Here is a 19164-nt window from a genome sequence, read left to right as displayed (position 1 = left end):
CCTCTGACATCCTGATTTTCCATGATTCTATGATTCAATCTGGTAACTATGAAATATATTTGGAATGCCCTATTATATTCAGCCTTTAGGTAATAGGACATCCTTGATGTTTCCACCATCTCCTATTCCTATCCCCAAATAACGGCAAACAAGTAAACAACTATAATGGGAAGGGGATGGCCCGCAGCCCTCCCATGAAAGGAAAGATAGAAGGTTGACCTTGAGGGAAGGATTGAAGCCAAAGAGATGGATAAGAAAGCAGGCACACACGCAATATTTATTTATCAAGCTGCACAGAATAAGCTCAGCTACTTAGCCTTCACTAGGACCTGAACCAGTTAAGTAGCTTCAAACTAACATATGGGAGTAAGCAAAGAACATGGAGATTAGCTGAGAGAAAAGCTACTATCCCTTGCAGCCTGGGCTGCAGGTACGGCTCAGTTCGGCTTGAGGAGAGAAGATCAAGAAAGAATTCACCGGTTCCTTAGAGCTGGTACTCTAAGCATGAACCACTTGAGGATAAGTGATTGAGGAGGAAAGGTCTTTCAGGAAGAGAGAGAGATAGAGAGGGAGGAAGTTAAAGGAAAGACAGGAAAGACAGACATAGGTGAGGGGTGATAAGGTAAAGAGAGCTGGCTCTCTGTGGAGTTCCTATTTATTATTATTGAGATGCAAATGTACACAATGAATAGTGATGAGTAACTAGTGGATTGCCATTGGGTAATTGTAAATTATGACAAGGTATAGGTGTGGTTTGTCTCAGCCAGGTGAGCACAAAGAAACCTGATTTCACACCTAATCCTGGGGGACACTGGGATCAAGGGTCAAAGGCTTTACTTGCCATGCGCAGGACTGAGCATGCTCTCTCCTAAGGCAATCTATACATTTTAACTGTTTTCCTTTGACCACAGATAGGTGTGGACTGCTACAACAACATTCTTTCCAAAAACACATTGAGAAACTACATATATTATCCTTTCTTTTTTTTTTTCCATTTAGAATTTGAGCCTTGATTGGAAGTGTTGAATCCAAGAGTGATTTCAAAATAAGATAAGCCAATCTACTCGATTATTAAACTCTAGAGGGCAATGACCTTTTAATTTTAAAAAAATAATGCTACTATCATACAGTTGCATATAGAGCAACATATTACTTTTCTCAAAATCAAAAGACAACAATATTCATTATTTAAGAAACAGTATAAAAATATCATTTTTCTATAATTAATTACCTCTCATATGTCTGATACTAGACTAGAAAATTAAGATAAAACATTACTTTATATGATCAGATCATCAAGTTAGAAGAAACCTGATAACCTGACTCATTTGTTTCCCTTCCTGCCAAACAACATGGGATCAAGTCTAATTCTATGATACAATTCTGTGGTCTTGGATGATTGATTGAGTTCTGCATTTCTCATTCAATATTTTGAGATCAGATGGCTGACATGTAAGTATATCTAAAATTAGCAGGCACCTTTCAGTGATATTGTAATAATTAATTTAGCTAGTTGTATTTAATGGTTCTACCAGTTACTTGTTTCCTAGAGGCTTGATATTTCACAGTTAGGATAAACATAAAAATCATGCAAAGGAAGAAATAAACCTAAAAACAACAATAATTTTAACCAATGTATTTGTAATATATTAATGTTAGCAAGCTATTCATAACTGAATTGAATTCAGTACCAGTGAGATAAATGGAAGTTTGAACTTGCATAAACTTTAATTCATATAATTCTGCTTAAAATATCAGACTATATTGTATGTAGCTAACCTCAGTCACATTTAGCCAACTCCTTTCTCTTCAAAGGTGAGAAAAGAAAGGTAAGATTTTGACTTTTTGATTTTTTTCTCTCATCTTCTTTCTAATAACCAATGCAAGAATGCTTGATACCTAGCACTCACTCTCTTAGTTAGCTTTGTAGAGATTAAGTCCCTTAATGCATAATTTGGATGAAAGAGGTAGTTGGTGCTGTTCATACAAATAAGATTAAAATTTATTGTAATATGTGCTCTAATAACATTTTCAATGATGTACACATTAATATTAATGGGAGTGCTATGACCCACATGAAGAGTCATAAATTATGTAAGTGAATATGTCATTTATGGCATAAATGGGACAGTTTTCCTACTAATTTAAATTTTCATAAATTCAGAAACATTAAGGAGGTTGTAACTTCTTGAAAGGGGAAAAAAAGGAATGCATGAATAGATAGAGAGTATAGCCTTTAAATGAATTTTTTTCCTACAACATTGAAAGAGATTTTATTTTCACTGCCTCATTTCTACTAGAGCAAAATATTCCAACGTATTTGAAAGTTTTGCTTGGGTTTCTTACTTTGAGATTTTTAGTTAAATGATTCATGAAGGATTGGCTTTTTTTTTTTTTTTGGCATGATCACAATGTAACAATGAAAAGCTGCTATATGAAGAAAGTTTGCTATTTTTCATGACAACTGAAGGACACAATGTGTGCACTGCATTGCAGGAATGGATGTAATATTTGTGTTCATTGACATACACTGGATAGATTAATTGAGAAAGGTTAGTTGACGTTCAATGTATAAGATTTCCTACCTTATTAAACTGTGCATTATGTACCAGAAACCAAAGAAAATAATTACTTGATTCATGTGAATTAGGTTAATTTATGGGTCGTGAGTGAGCAGAATTGTTTGGGCAAGGCATTAAAATCATTTTATAACTCAAAATGTAAGGGCCTGTGGGTTGCAGCTGCAAAGTTGGAAGTGTGCCTATAGAGGCAGATTTTTAACCTGTCTACTTCTGGAAGGAATGGATTTCAATTATTCTTGTAATTTTACCTGAATCACAAAACCTGTGTACACAAACTAATTTTACTTCTCCCATTTCTGTTTAATTCTTTATTTAGGTGACAAAGACCAACAAACTACCTAAATAATGTTCTGCCTTTAACTTTCTTTAATATGCCAAATCAGTTTAATTACACTTTCTATAAATAATCTATGCAAAATACTTCCCTGAACAGAATGCACTTTTCCTTCTGTGTGTGGCACATTTTAATACTTAAAAGCATTAGAACAGATGTTAGGTGCCTGCTAAACTTGTTTTCAGTTTTCTTTTATTTATATGTTAATGAGAATTTAATTACTTCATGAATACTTAAACAACCTGAGGGTGCCTGATATCATTAACTTGAACATGACAAGCACCTCAAGTGACCACATGGGAAGACTGAAATTGCTTTCAGTTTACTTGAAGACAGAAAGATGAATTCATTTCACCCCCTGCTATGTTTTACCTGACACATAAAGCAGCAAAAGCAGTGACTCAATCTTGCTTCTACAGGACTGAGAGGATTTGAGCAAAGCACCTACACAGAAAACCATAAATTCTTACTATTTCGTTTTGCTTCACTGTCTTTAAATAACTTCTATGGTGATACCTTTTTCTGGAATCTTATTGTACTTGAGTCTGTTCTTTTAAAGCAATTCATTCTGTTCTACACATATGCACTTGGTCAATCTTGGTAGAACTAGGAAGAGTTTAAGCTTTCTTTATGGTGTTTAAAAATAATCTCTTTAAGAAAACCGGAAAAGACTCATTTTGGTGAACTATGGGCTCAAGGTAGTACAGAAGATAACATTTATGATTTTTTTCACCAAATTCCCCAGCTGCAGAAATAATAAATGTATGAAAGTTGTACTAAAATTGGACTTTTGCTAGAAATAAAATACAATTTATATTTTTCAATGAAGAGGGCCAAGTATAATGTGTGATGATTGTAATTACATAAATTCATCTGTATACAACATTTTCTAAATTCTAAAATGTATTCTAAACTCTCAAAACACTAATTAAAAAAATAAATTAAAAAAAAAAACACTACCGCCATCACTCCCAAGGAGGGAAAAATGTGAACTGGTTGATTAACATACTTAAATCACAACCAATATTATATCAACATAGATATGAGCATCAATACTTTAAAAAGCTATAAACAGACTAAAATAAATTGTAAGTTTGAGGAGGATTTCAGCATGGTAAGAGGATGACAGGAAGATACAGAAGGAAACCTAAGTTGCCAATAATTCCTGAAAAAAATAAGTACCATAAATACAAACAATACAAAAAGAATACTAATTTGGCAAAGAAAAAGAATAATTTCTGAAACTCTTGACAGAACAGCATTTACATTTCAAATGACCCAACAATGTTTCTCATTTAAGAAGGCTAACATTATCATCCAAATGAAATGCTTGAATGATTTCTAAACCATATTATTGAAGGTTTTTTCCCCCTAGAATTTCAGATGTCTAAGTAGGAATGTTTCTATATCTATATATGTGTGTATGTCTAGCTATATATTTATATTTATGTATCTACATATATATGTTTCCATCTCTTCTCTCAGTGGCAGAACTAATTTCTTTTTTTTTTCAACTCTGACTCACAAAGCTCATAAGACTTTGAGTATAGACATTGTGATAGTCATCTGTTAATTGAAGTTCAATATGACTAAGTTTATAGGAGCTTATCACCAGACATTTTTGACTGCAATAATTCAGAAAACTATTCTCTAAAATAAGTGTTATGGGAATGATCAAACTAAAAGATAATATAAACCTAAATACCTTCTTAATAAAATTGCATACTTGTTTTAGATAAAGGGAAGAGATTTGGAGGAATTTTCTAATTCATAACTTTTGCTTTGAAGTGAAATTTCTGATTCATCAAATATATTTTAATATGCTATTTCATGTTAGTAATATGTTCTCATACATTTAATTTATGCTGAGTCCCTCAATTTCTATTAATGTCCCAGAAGAATGGACTGGACCTTAAGTACTTTTTTCTTAGATTTTCTTCCCAAATGTTCTATGTGAGACATAAAACAATTTCCAAATCAGTTTTATAATTAAAAACAAATAAACATAAATAACTGGTTAATCCATTGGTAATTCTTAAAGAATTATTAAAATAAGTAGAGATAATATGAAAAGAGAAGATTTAGATTCTTCAATCAGTTCTTAAAAATTTCAAATATTAATCTAAGGATAGATTATTCAGTGGCCTCACAAGTGTTACATTGCTACTTTTATAATGTACTACTTGAAGAATATTCCTTAGCTTGCGTTCATGAGAGCACTTTATTCCTGTTTGTACTATAATGCAATATTAATCATTGGGGAATTTATGATTTAATATCAACTTGAATGAGGAATACAACTGAGAAATTCAGTAGATCCTAAGACAATGATACACTTCTGTTTTTGGTGATGAAACCACATTTTTATTTTGAAAGAATCAGGCAAAGTCATAGTCTCTCATAAGTATACAAATAACTATGAGACCAGGGGAATATAGAAATCAAGGTGATGGAGCTACCAGGAATATATGTTCCTATTTTTTCTATAACATTTTAAAATATAATTTCAAAGACATGCATGCCTGTAAGCCAACTGAAAGAGTAGATTGAAAGGGGAATCAAAGAGAAAGAAGTTAAAGTAGAAAACATTTTATGTCCATAAAATGTTTTTCATATTTTTCCCCTTGGCATCCAATTTATATAATTTACTTTTCTTATATGGCACTGGGAGTTCGGAGTACCTATCAGTTTGGTTGATGAACAACAGTGTCTCTGTTTACTTTTTCTCAGGAGATGACAACAACTTTTTAAAATCATTTTTATTCAATCATACTTAACTCTGAATTCTCATATTGACCTTCAGCTTCTTAAAGATAATTTCAGGAAAGTACAAATTCCTAAAAGTCTCATATGGAAGGATTTCAAGCATGTGATCAATGATAGATTCTTTGTTACTATGGTCTAACTTAGTTAAATGGAGACAGGAGAGATCTGTCATCCAAATTGACCATTGTCAATGAATTTTTCACTTATAACAATTCACATAGGTCATGAACTTCTTAAAGAACAGAGTGTAGTCCTCTTCCTTTCCTGTTTAGTTTTAGTTTTTTCTTTAATTGCATCTTGTCCCCCTCTTTATGCTCTCTGAATCCAACTGTCCTTTTTATTTGGTTGTTCCTGACATATGATACTTCATTTCACATTTCTTACAAAGTGATTAAAATAAATAAAAATAATAAATGGAAAGAGAAGATTTAGATTATTTCTTCATTTTTTTAAAATTTCAAGTAGTAAGCTAAAGGGAAAGTATCCACTTGCTTCACAGGTGTTATGTTGCTACTTTTATAATGAACTCTGTGAAGAATATTCCTCAGATTGTTAGCATCTTTTAAAATCTTTGGCTTTAGCTGGCACTTACTACAACTTCTAACTTCTATCCAGGATTCTTTTCTGATCTCCTCAGTTGATAAAACCTGAATCTCTCATTTTCCATTTAATTTGTAGATACCTAGTATGATACCAGTTATTTACATGTTTTCTGTAGCATTGGAACATAAGCTCTTTAACAGCAGATAATATTTTTGCCAGCCATTGCATGTTTAGTACTTAGCATAGAACCTGGCCCTTAGCAAATGTTGCAAATGTCTAAAAAATGCTTTTTAATTAATTGATTGATTCTGATTTATCAATGGATACAGAATCCGCAATGACATATATTTAAATATCCCACTACATATGTTATATATATATATATATATAACATATGTAGTGGGATATATATATATATATATACACACATATATATATATATATATTAAAAGACCATAATCTCATAATCCTGGTAATTTAATTTCTTCCTCCCTACCAATACATAAATATTAGGAATTTTCCTGATTATGACCAAGCATCTTGTGAATTTATACGTTGGGCACTGTTAAAATGTTAGAATGGCATGAAAAAGAAGAACATGAACTCTATCTCAATACAGATTGAAAGATTAATATGATGATGAAAAAGAATAAACATTAATATAGTTGCTACTGTGTTCCAGGCACTGATCTGACAATTTTTAAGAATGTCTAATTTGACGCTCACAATAAATTCAAAACATAAATGCTATTGTCTTTATTCTAAAGTTGAGGAAATTAAGGCAAACAGAGACTATGTGACTTTCCCCAGGTCATAGGACTATCTGAAGCTAGATTTGAATTCAGATGTTCTTGACTCCAAGTCTCATGATCCATTCAAAGCATCATTAGTTTCTGCTAGCAAACTGGAAAAAAATAAAAGATTATTTCTATCTATCAGTTTAACCCTCAAAGAGTAGGAGTATTTCATAGATAAGCTTGGAACTACAATGTGTAACTGCCAAATGGGATGGCTGTTTCACTTGTAGAAATGTATGATGTTTAAACTATACTTGGGAATTAAATATTTAATTTGTTAAAATTTGATAATTACTGAAGTAGCACTATGCCTAGACCAAACACTCTCAGTAAAAATAGGGGAATAGTTTTTAGACTGTAATGTTATTCTCTAACACCCAATTAAAAGTTATCATTGAAGCAATTATTAGTCTATTTGAAAAGTTTCAGCCATTTGAAGTGACTTGTTCAAGAAATAGCAAGAAGGCCAGTGTTACTGGATAACAAAGTATCTGAGATTGTGTGTATTTACGTAAGGGGATATAAAGGCAGTATAGAAATAATCGAGACTAAAGGTTAGGGTTAAGAAGATGCATGAATACCAAACAGAGAATTTTATATTTTATTCAGGAATTAATAGGGGTCCAATAAAACTTGTTTAATGCTTTAGATTATTCAAATTACTTTCACGTCCCTTTATTCTGAGAATCAAGGCTAGTGAATAAGTTTATATTATTATTTCATGATCATTTTTTAAATTTTTTTTAAAATTTTATTTGGTCATTTCCAAACATTATTCACTGGAAACAAAGATCATTTTCTTTTCCTCCCTGCCCCCCCTCCCACCACCTTTCCCTCTCCCATAGCCGATGCACGATTCCACTGGTTATCACATGTGTTCTTGACTCGAACCCATTTCCCTGTTGTTGGTATTTGCATTAGAGTGTTCATTTAGAGTCTCTCCTCAGTCATATCCCCTTCACCCCTGTAGACAAGCAGTTGCTTTTCATCAGTGTTTTTACTCCCACAGTTAATCCTCTGCTTGTGGATAGTATTATTTAGATCACTGCAGATTGTTCAGGGACATTGCATTGCCACTAATGGAGAAGTCCATCACCTTCAACTGTACCACAATGTATCAGTCTCTGTGTACAATGTTTTCCTGGTTCTGCTCCTTTCGCTCTGCATCATTTCCTGGAGGTTGTTCCAGTCTCCATGGAATTCCTCTACTTTGTTATTCCTTTTAGCACAATAGTATTCCATCACCAACATATACCACAATTTGTTCAGCCATTCCCCAATTGATGGGCATCCCCTCGTTTTCCAATTTTTGGCCACCACAAAGAGTGCAGCTATGAATATTCTTGTACAAGTCTTTTTCCTTATTATCTCTTTGGGGTACAAGCCCAGCACTGCTATGGCTGGATCAAAGGGCAGGCAGTCTTTTATCACCCTTTGGGCATAGTTCCAAATTGCCCTCCAGAATGGTTGGAATAATTCACAACTCCACCAACAATGAATTAGTGTCCCTACTTTGCCACATCCCCTCCAGCATTCATTACTTTCCATAGCTGTCATGTTAGCCAATCTGCTAGGTGTGAGGTGATACCTCAGAGTTGTTTTGATTTGCATCTCTCTGATTATAAGAGATGTAGAACATTTTTTCATGTGCTTCTTAATAGTTTTGATTTCTTTATCTGAGAACTGCCTGTTGATGTCCCTTGCCCATTTATAAATTGGAGAATGGCTTGATTTTTTGTACAATTGATTTAGCTCTTTGTAAATCTGAGTAATTAAACCTTTGTCAGAGGTTTTTATGAAGATTGTTTCCCAATTTGTTAATACCCCATTGGTTTTGTTTGTACAAAAACTTTTTAATTTGATGTAGTCAAAATTATTTATTTTACATTTTGTGACTCTTTCTAAGTCTTGCTTGGTTTTAAAATCTTTCCCTTCCCAAAGGTCTAACAGGTATACTATTCTGTGTTCACCTAATTTACTTATAGATTCCTTCTTTCTGTTCAAGTCATTCACCCATTCTGAATTTATCTTGGTGTAGGGTGTGAGGTGTTGATCCAAACCTAATCTCTGCCACACTGTCTTCCAATTTTCCCAGCAGTTTTTATCAAATAATGGATTTTTGTCCCAAAAGCTGGGGTCTTTGGGTTTGTCATAAACTGTCTTGCTGAGATCATTTAACCCAAGTCTATTCCACTGATCCTCCTTTCTGTCTCTTAGCCAGTACCAAATTGTTTTGATAACCACTGCTTTATAGTATAGTTTGAGATCTGGGACAGCAAGTCCTCCTTCCTTTGCATTTTTTTTTTCATGATTTCCCTGGATATCCTTGATCTTTTGTTCTTCCAAATGAACTTATTTATGTTTTTTTTCTAATTCAGTAAAGAAGGTTTTTGGTAGTTCAATGGGTATGGCACTAAATAAGTAAATGAATTTGAGTAGGATTGTCATTTTTATTATGTTAGCTAGTCCTATCCATGAGCAATCAATGTTTTTCCAATTGTTTAGATCTAGTTTTAGCTGAGTGGAAACTGTTTTGTAGTTGTGTTCATATAGTTCCTGTGTTTGTCTCGGCAGATAGATTCCTAAGTATTTTATATTGTCTAGGGTGATTTTGAATGGTATTTTGCTTTCTAATTCTTGCTGCTGAAATGGGTTAGAGATATATAGAGATGCTGATGACTTATGAGGGTTTATTTTGTATCCTGCAACTTTGCTAAAGTTGTTGATTATTTCAATTAGCTTTTTGGTTGATTCTCTAGGATTCCTTAAGTAAACCATCATATCGTCTGCAAAGAGTGATAGCTTGGTCTCCTCATTGCCAATTTTAATACCTTCAATTTCTTTTTCTTCTCTAATTGCTACTGCTAGTGTTTCTAGTACAATGTTAAATAATAGAGGTGATAATGTGCATCCTTGTTTTACTCCTGATCTTATTGGAAAGGCTACTAGTTTATCCCCATTGCAGATGATGTTTGCTGATGGTTTTAGATATATACTGTTTATTATTTTTAGGAAAGGCCCTTCTATTCCTATATTTTCTAGTGTTTTCAATAGGAATGGGTGTTGTATTTTATCAATGGCTTTTTTCTGCATCTATTGAGATAATCATGTGATTTTTGTCAGTTTGCTTGTTAATATGGTTAATTATGTGAATGGTTTTCCTAATATTGAACCATCCTTGCATTCCTGGTATGAGTCCTGCCTAGTCATAGTGGATGACCCTTGTGATGACTTGCTGGAGTCTTTTTGCTAGTATCCTATTTAGGATCTTTGTGTCTATATTCATTAGGGAGATTGGTCTATAGTTTTCTTTCTCTGTTTTTGACCTGCCTGGATTTGGGATCAGTACCATGTTTGTGTCGTAGAATGAATTTGGTAGAACTCCTTCTTGGCCTATTCTGTCAAATAGTTTGTTTAATATTGGGATTAGTTGTTCTTTGAATGTTTGATAGAATTCATTTGTGAATCCATCTGGACCTGGGGATTTTTTCTTAAGGAGTTCTTTGATGGCTTGTTCAATTTCTTTTTCTGAAATGGGATTGTTAAGGTAATGTATTTCTTCTTCTTTTAGTCTAGGCAATTTATATTTTTGTAAGTATTCATACATATCATCTAGATTGCCATATTTGTTGCCATATAATTAGGCATAGTAGTTTTTAATGATTGCCTTAATTTCCTCTTCATTAGAGGTGAGGTCTCATTTTTCATCTTGGATACTGTCAATTTGGTTTATTTCTTTCCTTTTTTTAATTAGACTGACTAGTACTTTGAGGAGTTCTGATGGGATTAGTTCAACTGGATTGGTCTGGATGTGCCCGAAGCAAGGGTGAGACTGGTGCCTGATGGAGGGACCCAGCCACGACCCGTTTCTCCCTGGCTTCCTCCCCTCTGGATGCTGGATGCTCCGAGGCCGGCTCCCCGCTGCTCACAAGGTAGACCCTGCAAACCAGCACCTTTGCCCGCTCAGAGGTTCCCGCTGCTGCTGGGGGCTCAGCCCTATAGGTTGTCGGGGAGGGGTCCTGGGACCTTCGCTCTGCCTTCCCCTTATCCCTGAGTATTCTCGGATTCCAGCTTTTTTGGGGGTCGTACCTTTTGATTTGAGTCCAGAAGGAGGGTTCCCCAGTTCTGTCCTGTTGTTCAGCTTGAATTTCAGTGCCCTAGGAGCATTCAGTCTATATTTGTAAGGAAGGGTCTTCCACGAGGTCTGAACTTTTGCTGCTTGCTAAGCTGCCATCTTCCATGGTCATTTTTTAATGGAAAATTATTGTTCCTATTCAAGTCTGAATGGGAGACCCAGACCTCTAGAACCTACAAAACTGATTTTGTTTTACTTTTGGAAACTTTTATTTAATTAATTAAGAATATTTTTCCATGATTATAATATGCTTGATCTTTCCATCCCCTAACCCCATCTCCATCCCATAGTCAATACACAATTCCACTGGGTTTTACATGTGTCATTGATCAAGAACTATTTTCTTATTATTGATATTGACTATAGTATGATCATTTAGAGTCTATAGCCCCAATCATATCCCTATAAACCCAAGTGATCAAGTTGCTTTTCTTCTTTTTTTCTATTCCCACAATTCTTCCTCTGAATGAGCATGTCTTCATTCTCTTAAGTCTCAGAATTATCCTGGATCATTGCATTGCAGCTAGTGAGAACTCCATTAAATTCTGTTGTGCCACAGTGGATCAGTCTCTGAGTGTAATACTCTCCTGGTTCTTCTCTTTTGCTCTGCATCAATTCCTGGAGGTCATTCCAGTTGACATGAAATTTCTCCAGTTAATTATTGCATTGAGAATAATACTATTTCATCACTAACATGTACCACAATTTGTTCAGCAATTCACCAATAGAAGACCACCCTCTCATTTTCCAATTTTATGCCACCACAAAGAGCACAGCTATGAATATTTTGGTATAAATATTTTTTTCCGTATTATCTCTTTTGGGTACACCTCACAGTGCTATGGATGGATCAAAGGGCAGAATGTCTTTTATCCCCCTTTGGGCATAGTTCCAAATTGCCCTCCAGAATGGCTGGATCAATTTGCAACTCTACCAGCAATGTAGTAATGTCCCAATTTTGCCACATTCCCTCCAACATTTATTACTTTCCTTTGCTATCATGTTAGCCAATCTGCTAGCTCTGAGGTGGTACCTCACAGTTGTTTTGATTTGCATTTCTCTAACTGTAAGAGATTGGGAACATTTTTTCATGTGATTATTGATAGTTTTGATTTTTTTATCTAAAAATTTCCTATTCATGTCCCTTGCCCATTTATCAATTGAGGAATGCCTTCATTTTTTTATATAATTGATTTAACTCCTTATAAATTTAAGTGGTTAGACTTTTGTCAGAGGTTTTTGTTATAAATATTTTTCTCAATTTATTTTTTCCCATATAAAGTTGGTTGCATTGTTTTTTTTCTATAAAATTTTTAATTTAATGTAATCAAAATTATTTATATTACATTTTGTAATTATTTCTAACTTGCTTGGTCTTAAAACCTTTCCTTTCCCAAAGATCTAATTCTGTTTTCAGCTAATTTACTTAAAGTTTCCTTTTTTATATTCAAGTCCTAAGTATTTTATATTGTCTAGGGTGATTTTAACTGAAATTTCTTTTTCTAACTCTTGCTGCTGAGAAGTGTTAGAAATATACAGACATGTTGATGATTTATGTGAGTTTATATTGTATTCTGCAATTTTGCTAAAGTTGTTGGTTATTTCCTCTAGCTTTTTAGTTGATTTTCTAGAATTCTTTAGGTAATTCTCTAATTGCTACTGTTAGTGTTTCTAGTACACAGTTAAATAATAGAGATGATAATGAGCATCCTTGTTTCACTCCTGTTCTAATTCGGAATGCTTCTAATTCATCCCCATTGCAGATAATGCTTGCTGATCTTTATAGATATATGCTGTTTATTATTTTAGAAGACCCTTCTATTCAGCTACTTTCTAGTGTTTTCAATAGGAATGCATGTTGTATTTTGTCAAAGGATTTTTCTGCATCTATTGAGATAATCATGTGATTTTTGTTGGTTTTCTTGTTGGTATGGTCAATTATGTGGATGGTTTTCCTAATATTGAACCATCCTTGCATTCCTGATATAAATCCCACCTGATCAAGATGAATAACCCATGTGATCACTTGCTGGAGTCTTTTTGCTAGTATTCTAATTAAGATTTTTCATATAATTTCATTAAAGAGATTGGCCTTTAGTTTTCTTTCTCTGTTTTTGACCTGCATGGCTTTGGAATCAGTACCATATTTGTGTCATAAAAGGAATTTGGTGGAATGCCCTCTTTGTTTATTCCAGCAAATAGTTTGTAAAGTATTGGGATTAGTTATTCTTTGAATGTTTGATAGAATTCACTTGTGAATCCATCTAGTCCTGAGGAATTTTTCTTAGGGAGTACATTGATGGCTTGTTCAATTTCTTTTTCTGATATGGAATTATTTTTGTATTCTATTTCTTTTTCTGCTAATCTAGGCAATTTATATTTCTGTAAATATCCATCTATATTTCCTAGATTTCCATATCGACCACCATTTGATTGGGCAAAATAGCTTTTAATGTTGGCCTTAATTTCTTCTTCATTAGAGGTGAAGTCGCCCTTTTCATTTTGGATAGTGTCAATTTGGTTTTCTTCGTTCCTTTTTTTTATTAAACTGACCAGTACTTTGTCTATTTTATTTGTTTTTCAAAGTACCAGTTTCTAGTCTTGTTTATTAATTCAATAGTTCTTTTACTTTCAATTTTATTAATTTCTCCTTTAATTTTTAGGATCTCTAATTTAGTCTTCATTTGGGGATTTTAAATTTTTTCACTTTCTAATTTTTTAATTTACATATCCAATTCATTGACCTCTGCCCTCCCTAATTTGTTGATATAATCACTCAAGAATATGAATTTCCCCTTGAGTACTGCTTTGGTTGCATTCCATAGGTTTTGAAAGAATGTCTCATCATTGTCATTTTCTTCAATGAAATTATTAATTGCTCCTAGGATTTGTTCTTTAACTAACCTATTTTGGGGAATTGCATTATTTAATTTCCAATTAATTTTATTTGCCTCTCCATGTACCCTTACTAATTATTTTTTCTATTACATTGTGCTCTGAAACGATTGAATTCATTATTTCTGATCTTTTGCACTTGTTTGCAATGTTTTTATGCCCTATTACATGGTCAATATTTGTGAATGTACCATGTGCTGCTGAAAAGAAAGTGTATTCGTCTTTGTCCCTATTTATTTTATCCGTATATCTACTAAGTCTATTTTTTCTAAGATTTCATTCACTTTTCTTACTCTTTATTAATTATTTTTGGATTGGATTTATCCAGTTCTGATAGAGGAAGGTTCAGATCTCACACTAGTATAGTTTTTCTATCTATTTCATCCTTGAACTCCACTAGTTTCTCCTTTAGAAATATGAATGCTATGCTATTTGGTGCCTACATGTTGAGTACTGATATTTCCTCATTGTTTATACTGCCTTTTATCAGGATGTAATTACCTACCCTATCTCTTTTAACTAGATCTGTTTTTACTTTGGCTTTGCCAGATATCCTGATCGCAACTCCTGCCTTCTTTTATTCATTTGGTGCCCAATATATTTTGCTCTATCAACTTACCTTTAAACTATGTGTATCTACCTTCCTCATATGTGTTTCTTGCAGACAACATATGGTAGGATTTTGGTTTCTAATCCATTTTGCTTTTTGTTTCCACTTTACAGGTGAGTTCATTCCATTTACATTCAAAGATATGATTAGTACCTAAGTATTCCCTAACATCTTGATTTTCTCTCCTTTTCCTTCCCTTTCCTCTTTCATTATTTCCTTCTACACCTGTGTTCTGTTTTTATTCAGCACCCCCCCAATCCTCACCTTTATTTTACTTTCCTTTCTCCCCATCTCCCTTCTTATACCTCTCTTATTTCTCTTTTGGGGTCTTTTTAAGCTACCCCATACATTCTCCCCCCTTGTATTGCTTCCCTCCCCACCCTCCCTTTCTGCCCCCTCCCTTTTTGTTCCCCATTCATTTTTAAGGGTCTATAAAATTCTCTCTGCCTCACTTTCCCTCCTCTTCTTTTTTAAATCTTTGCCCAACTTCTCCCCTTAGTCTTCCCCTCTCAACTTCCCTATGAAGTAAGAAAGAATTCAATACCTCAATGGATCTAGATGCTCTTTACTCTTGGAATTGATTCCACTGAGAGTGAGTTTGAGAATTACCTTTTAGCAATCTCTTCCTCTCCTTCTTATAGTTGTATTCTTCCCCTCCCACTCCCCTGTGCCTTTTTGTGTAAAATATATTATCATAATTTTCTTAATCCTTCAAATTTCTCTTCGTGCCATCTTCTCCCCTCCTTTCTTTCTTCTTTTTTATATATTATTTTCAACCACTTAGTACCCCAATCTCTAACTATGGAAAATTCTTCTAACAAATATGATTATGAATATAATTTTTGACAGTTACAAATTACATTTTTCCATAGAGGAATATAAATAATTTGGGCTCATTGAATCCCTTAAAGAAAAAAAAATAAAACCCCTCTCTTTCTTTTGTACTTTTTTATGTTTCTCTTGGATTTTGTATTTTGATGTAAATTTTTCTGTTTAGTTTAGGTCTTTTCTTTACAAATGTTTGGCAGTCTTCTATTTTGTTTAATGTCCATACTTTCCCCTGGAAGTATATAGTCAATTTTTGTGGGTATGTGATCTTTGGTTGTACACCCAATTCTCTTGCCTTTCTGAATATCGTATTCCAAGCCTTGCAGTCATTTAGTGTGGAGGCTTTCAGATCTTATGTAATCCTGATTGATGCTCTTTGATATCTGAATTTTCTCTTTCTGGCTTCTTATAATATTTTTCTCCTTAGCCTGGAAGATCTTGAATTTGGCAATTACAACCTGGGAGTTGTCTTTTGAGGATTTAGTGTAGCAGGTGATCTATGGCCTCTTTCAATGTCTATTTTGATCTCTTGTTGTAGAACCCCAAGCAGTTTTCTTGGATAATTTATTGTAGTATGGTTTCAAGGTTTCTGTTTGTTTCTAGGTTTTCAGTTCAGCATATGATTCTCAAATTTTCTCTCTGAGATTCATTTTCAATGTCAACCACCTTCTCAAGATATTTTGTTTTGCCTTCTAATCTGTCATTATTTTGAGTTTGCTTTATCAATTCTTACTGTCTTGTGAGATCATTGGCTTCTACTTTCCCAATTCTAATTTTTAATGACTGGTTTTCAGTTAAGATATTTTGATTTTCCTTTTCAGTTTAATCTATCCTGCTTTTCATAGCTTCCAGCAGGTCATTTCTGGTCTTCAATTTACTTATTATTTCATTTGATTTCTAGGCTTCAATTTCCATGTGGAAGATCCTGTCTTTTAAACTATTATTTTCTTTTTGAACTATTTCCCACTTTTCTTACCACATCTCTTCCATTTTTCTGAAAGTCTCAGGTTTAAAGTCTTCAAGAACTTGTGACCAATTTCCATTTCTCCCCCAAAGGTTTGGGTGTGTTTAATTGTTTGTCATCTTCTGATCTCTCTTCTTTAGTCTGGATTTTTTCTGCATAAAATTTATCAAGGGTCAAAGTTTTCTTCTTTTTGGGTTTTTTTTTTGTGAATTTTAGTTCTTGGAAGGTGGTGTCCATTGCCTTGTTCCTTCCTGGATAGATGTCTAAGTGAGGAATGTGGGTGATCTTTGTATTGGGCTCTGGAGAGCTTTTGCCCTGAGGATATTTTCCCAGTCCTCAGCAATGTCCAGCTGCTCTTAGTGGCAGGTCCAGCACCTAAGAACTTAAAGATTGCCTGGGAAGGGGTCTGGGTATGGAGTGTTGTTAAGTCTCTGTATTGAGAGCTGGAGAGGTTTTAGTCCAAGGAATTTTTTCAGTTCTATGTGGCATTTTGCTGTGAGATGCCCCCTCTGCTCAAGCTCCCTACCTTATCTCCATGTTTCCTCAGTGTCTTGGTGTCACTAGTTTTGCTGTTCTTATAGACAGGTCCAGCCCCTGAGTACTTAAAGATTGCCTGGAAGAGGTGTAGTTGTGGAGTGTAGGGAGGTCTCTGTATTTAGCACTAGAGAGATTTTAGCCTGAGGGCATTTTTCAGTTCTCTGTGGCATTTTGCTTTGATCTTCCCCCTTTCCCCAAGCTCCAGAACCTATCTCAATGTTCCCTCAGCATCACAGTGTTCAGATTCTAGTTTCTCTTAGGGGTAAAACTGTGATGACCTCAGCCAGGCTACCTTCTAGAACTTAGAAGTTTGTCCCATGCACACTTGGGCTCTGGTAAGGTAGGTAAAATGGGGAAGGGGTGATATCCTCGCCCCTTGGTGGGGGAGAATGTTGCCCCCTTTTAGCATGGAAATGTCCTAACTTTGCCTACCCTCTGTTATTCACCTTACTATGGAATTCCTTTGCTCATTTGATTTTGCTTTTGTCATTTTGAAGCATTGTCTCGATCAGTGGCGAGAAGAACTCTATTTCTATTCTGGTGTCATCTTGACCCATGTTTCTATGATTTGTTCTTTAATTACTTTTGGAGAATCAAATTATTATTTCATTTCCAATTAGTTTTTTGTTTGCCTTTCCATGCACCCTTACTAATTATTATTTTATTGTGTTATGATATGAAAAGGTTAAAAGGTTTCATTTATTATTTCTGCTCTTTTGCACTTGTCTGCCATGTTCTTATGCCTTAGTACATGGTCAGTCTTTGTGAATATCCCATGTGCTGCTGAAAAGAAGGTGTATTCCTTTTTGTCCCTATTTATTTTTCTCCACATATCTATTAACTCTAGTTTTTTTTCTAAGATTTCATTCACTTCTCTTACCTCTTTATTACTTATTTTTTTGCTTTAAATTATCTAATTCTTATAGAGGAAGGTTCAGTTCTCCCACTAGTATAGTTTTTCTGTCTATTAGCTCTTTGACCTCCACCAATTTCTCCTTTAGAAATGGGGATGCTATAGAATTTTGGGCATGCATATTAAGTACTAACATTTCCTTATTGTCTATACTTCCTTTTATCAGGATGTAATTGTCTTTCCTATCTCTATTAACTAGATCCAATTTTATATTGGGTTTGTTAGATATCATGATTACAACTTCTGCCTTCTTTTTCTCAGTTGATGCCCAAAAGATTTTTCTCCATCCTTTTACCTTTACCCTGTGTGTCTCTACCTGCCTCATGTGTGTTTCTTGTAAACAACATATGGTAGGATTTTTGTTTCTAATCCACTCTGCTATTTGCTTGTGTTTTATGTGTGTGTTCATCACATTCACATTCAGAGGTAAAATTGCCACCTGTGGATTCCCCCACATTTTTAGTTCCTCTCCTAGTCCTGCCCTTTCTTCTTTCAGTATTTCCTTCTACACCAGTGTTTTGTTGTTAATCAGTTCCCCTAATTCTCACCTTTATTTTACTTCCCTTTCTCCCCTTTCCCTTCTTATTCTCCTCTTATTTTCTTTATGGTCTTTTTAAGCCACGCCCAACCTCACCCTCCCTTGTATTATTTCCCTCCACACCAGTCAGTTTGCTACCCTTCTACTTCTCTATACAGCATGAACAAATTCTCTGCCCAAATGGATCTGATTATTCTTCCCTCTTAGAGTCAATTTCAATGCATATAAGAATTAAGTATTTCCTGTCTCCAACCTCTTTACCCTTCCAATGTATTGGTGTTCTCCCCTGCTCCTGATATGCACGTCTTTATGAAATATAAATTTATCCCATTTTGACTCTTTTCCCATTTCTTTTAGTATTAACCTCTTTTTACTAAGTAGTTTTATATATATTTATACATATATACATATATGCATATATATGTGTGTGTGTGTGTATTGACATTTCATCCTATACAGTTCATCACTTTCCCCTATACATATAATTCTTGTAGCTACTGAGGTGCTAATAACAGTTTTTAATAGTTACCAGTATCATCTTTTCTTATATGGTGTAATTTTGGGGGACTTACTCTCCTTAGATGGAGAAATGAGGGCTGAAGGCAGTGAGGAAAGGGTTGATGAAAATGGCTTCCCTCATTACTCCCTCCTGGAGACCCTGAATTACTTGAGGGAGACAAAACGGAGATCTCCCCTCGGTGAAGGTTTGCCCCTTGGTAGCC

The sequence above is a fragment of the Monodelphis domestica genome, chromosome 8 (genome assembly GCF_027887165.1).
Source record: "Monodelphis domestica isolate mMonDom1 chromosome 8, mMonDom1.pri, whole genome shotgun sequence".
NCBI classification, from domain to species: domain Eukaryota; kingdom Metazoa; phylum Chordata; class Mammalia; order Didelphimorphia; family Didelphidae; genus Monodelphis; species Monodelphis domestica.
Note: the sequence above shows the minus strand (reverse complement) of the source record.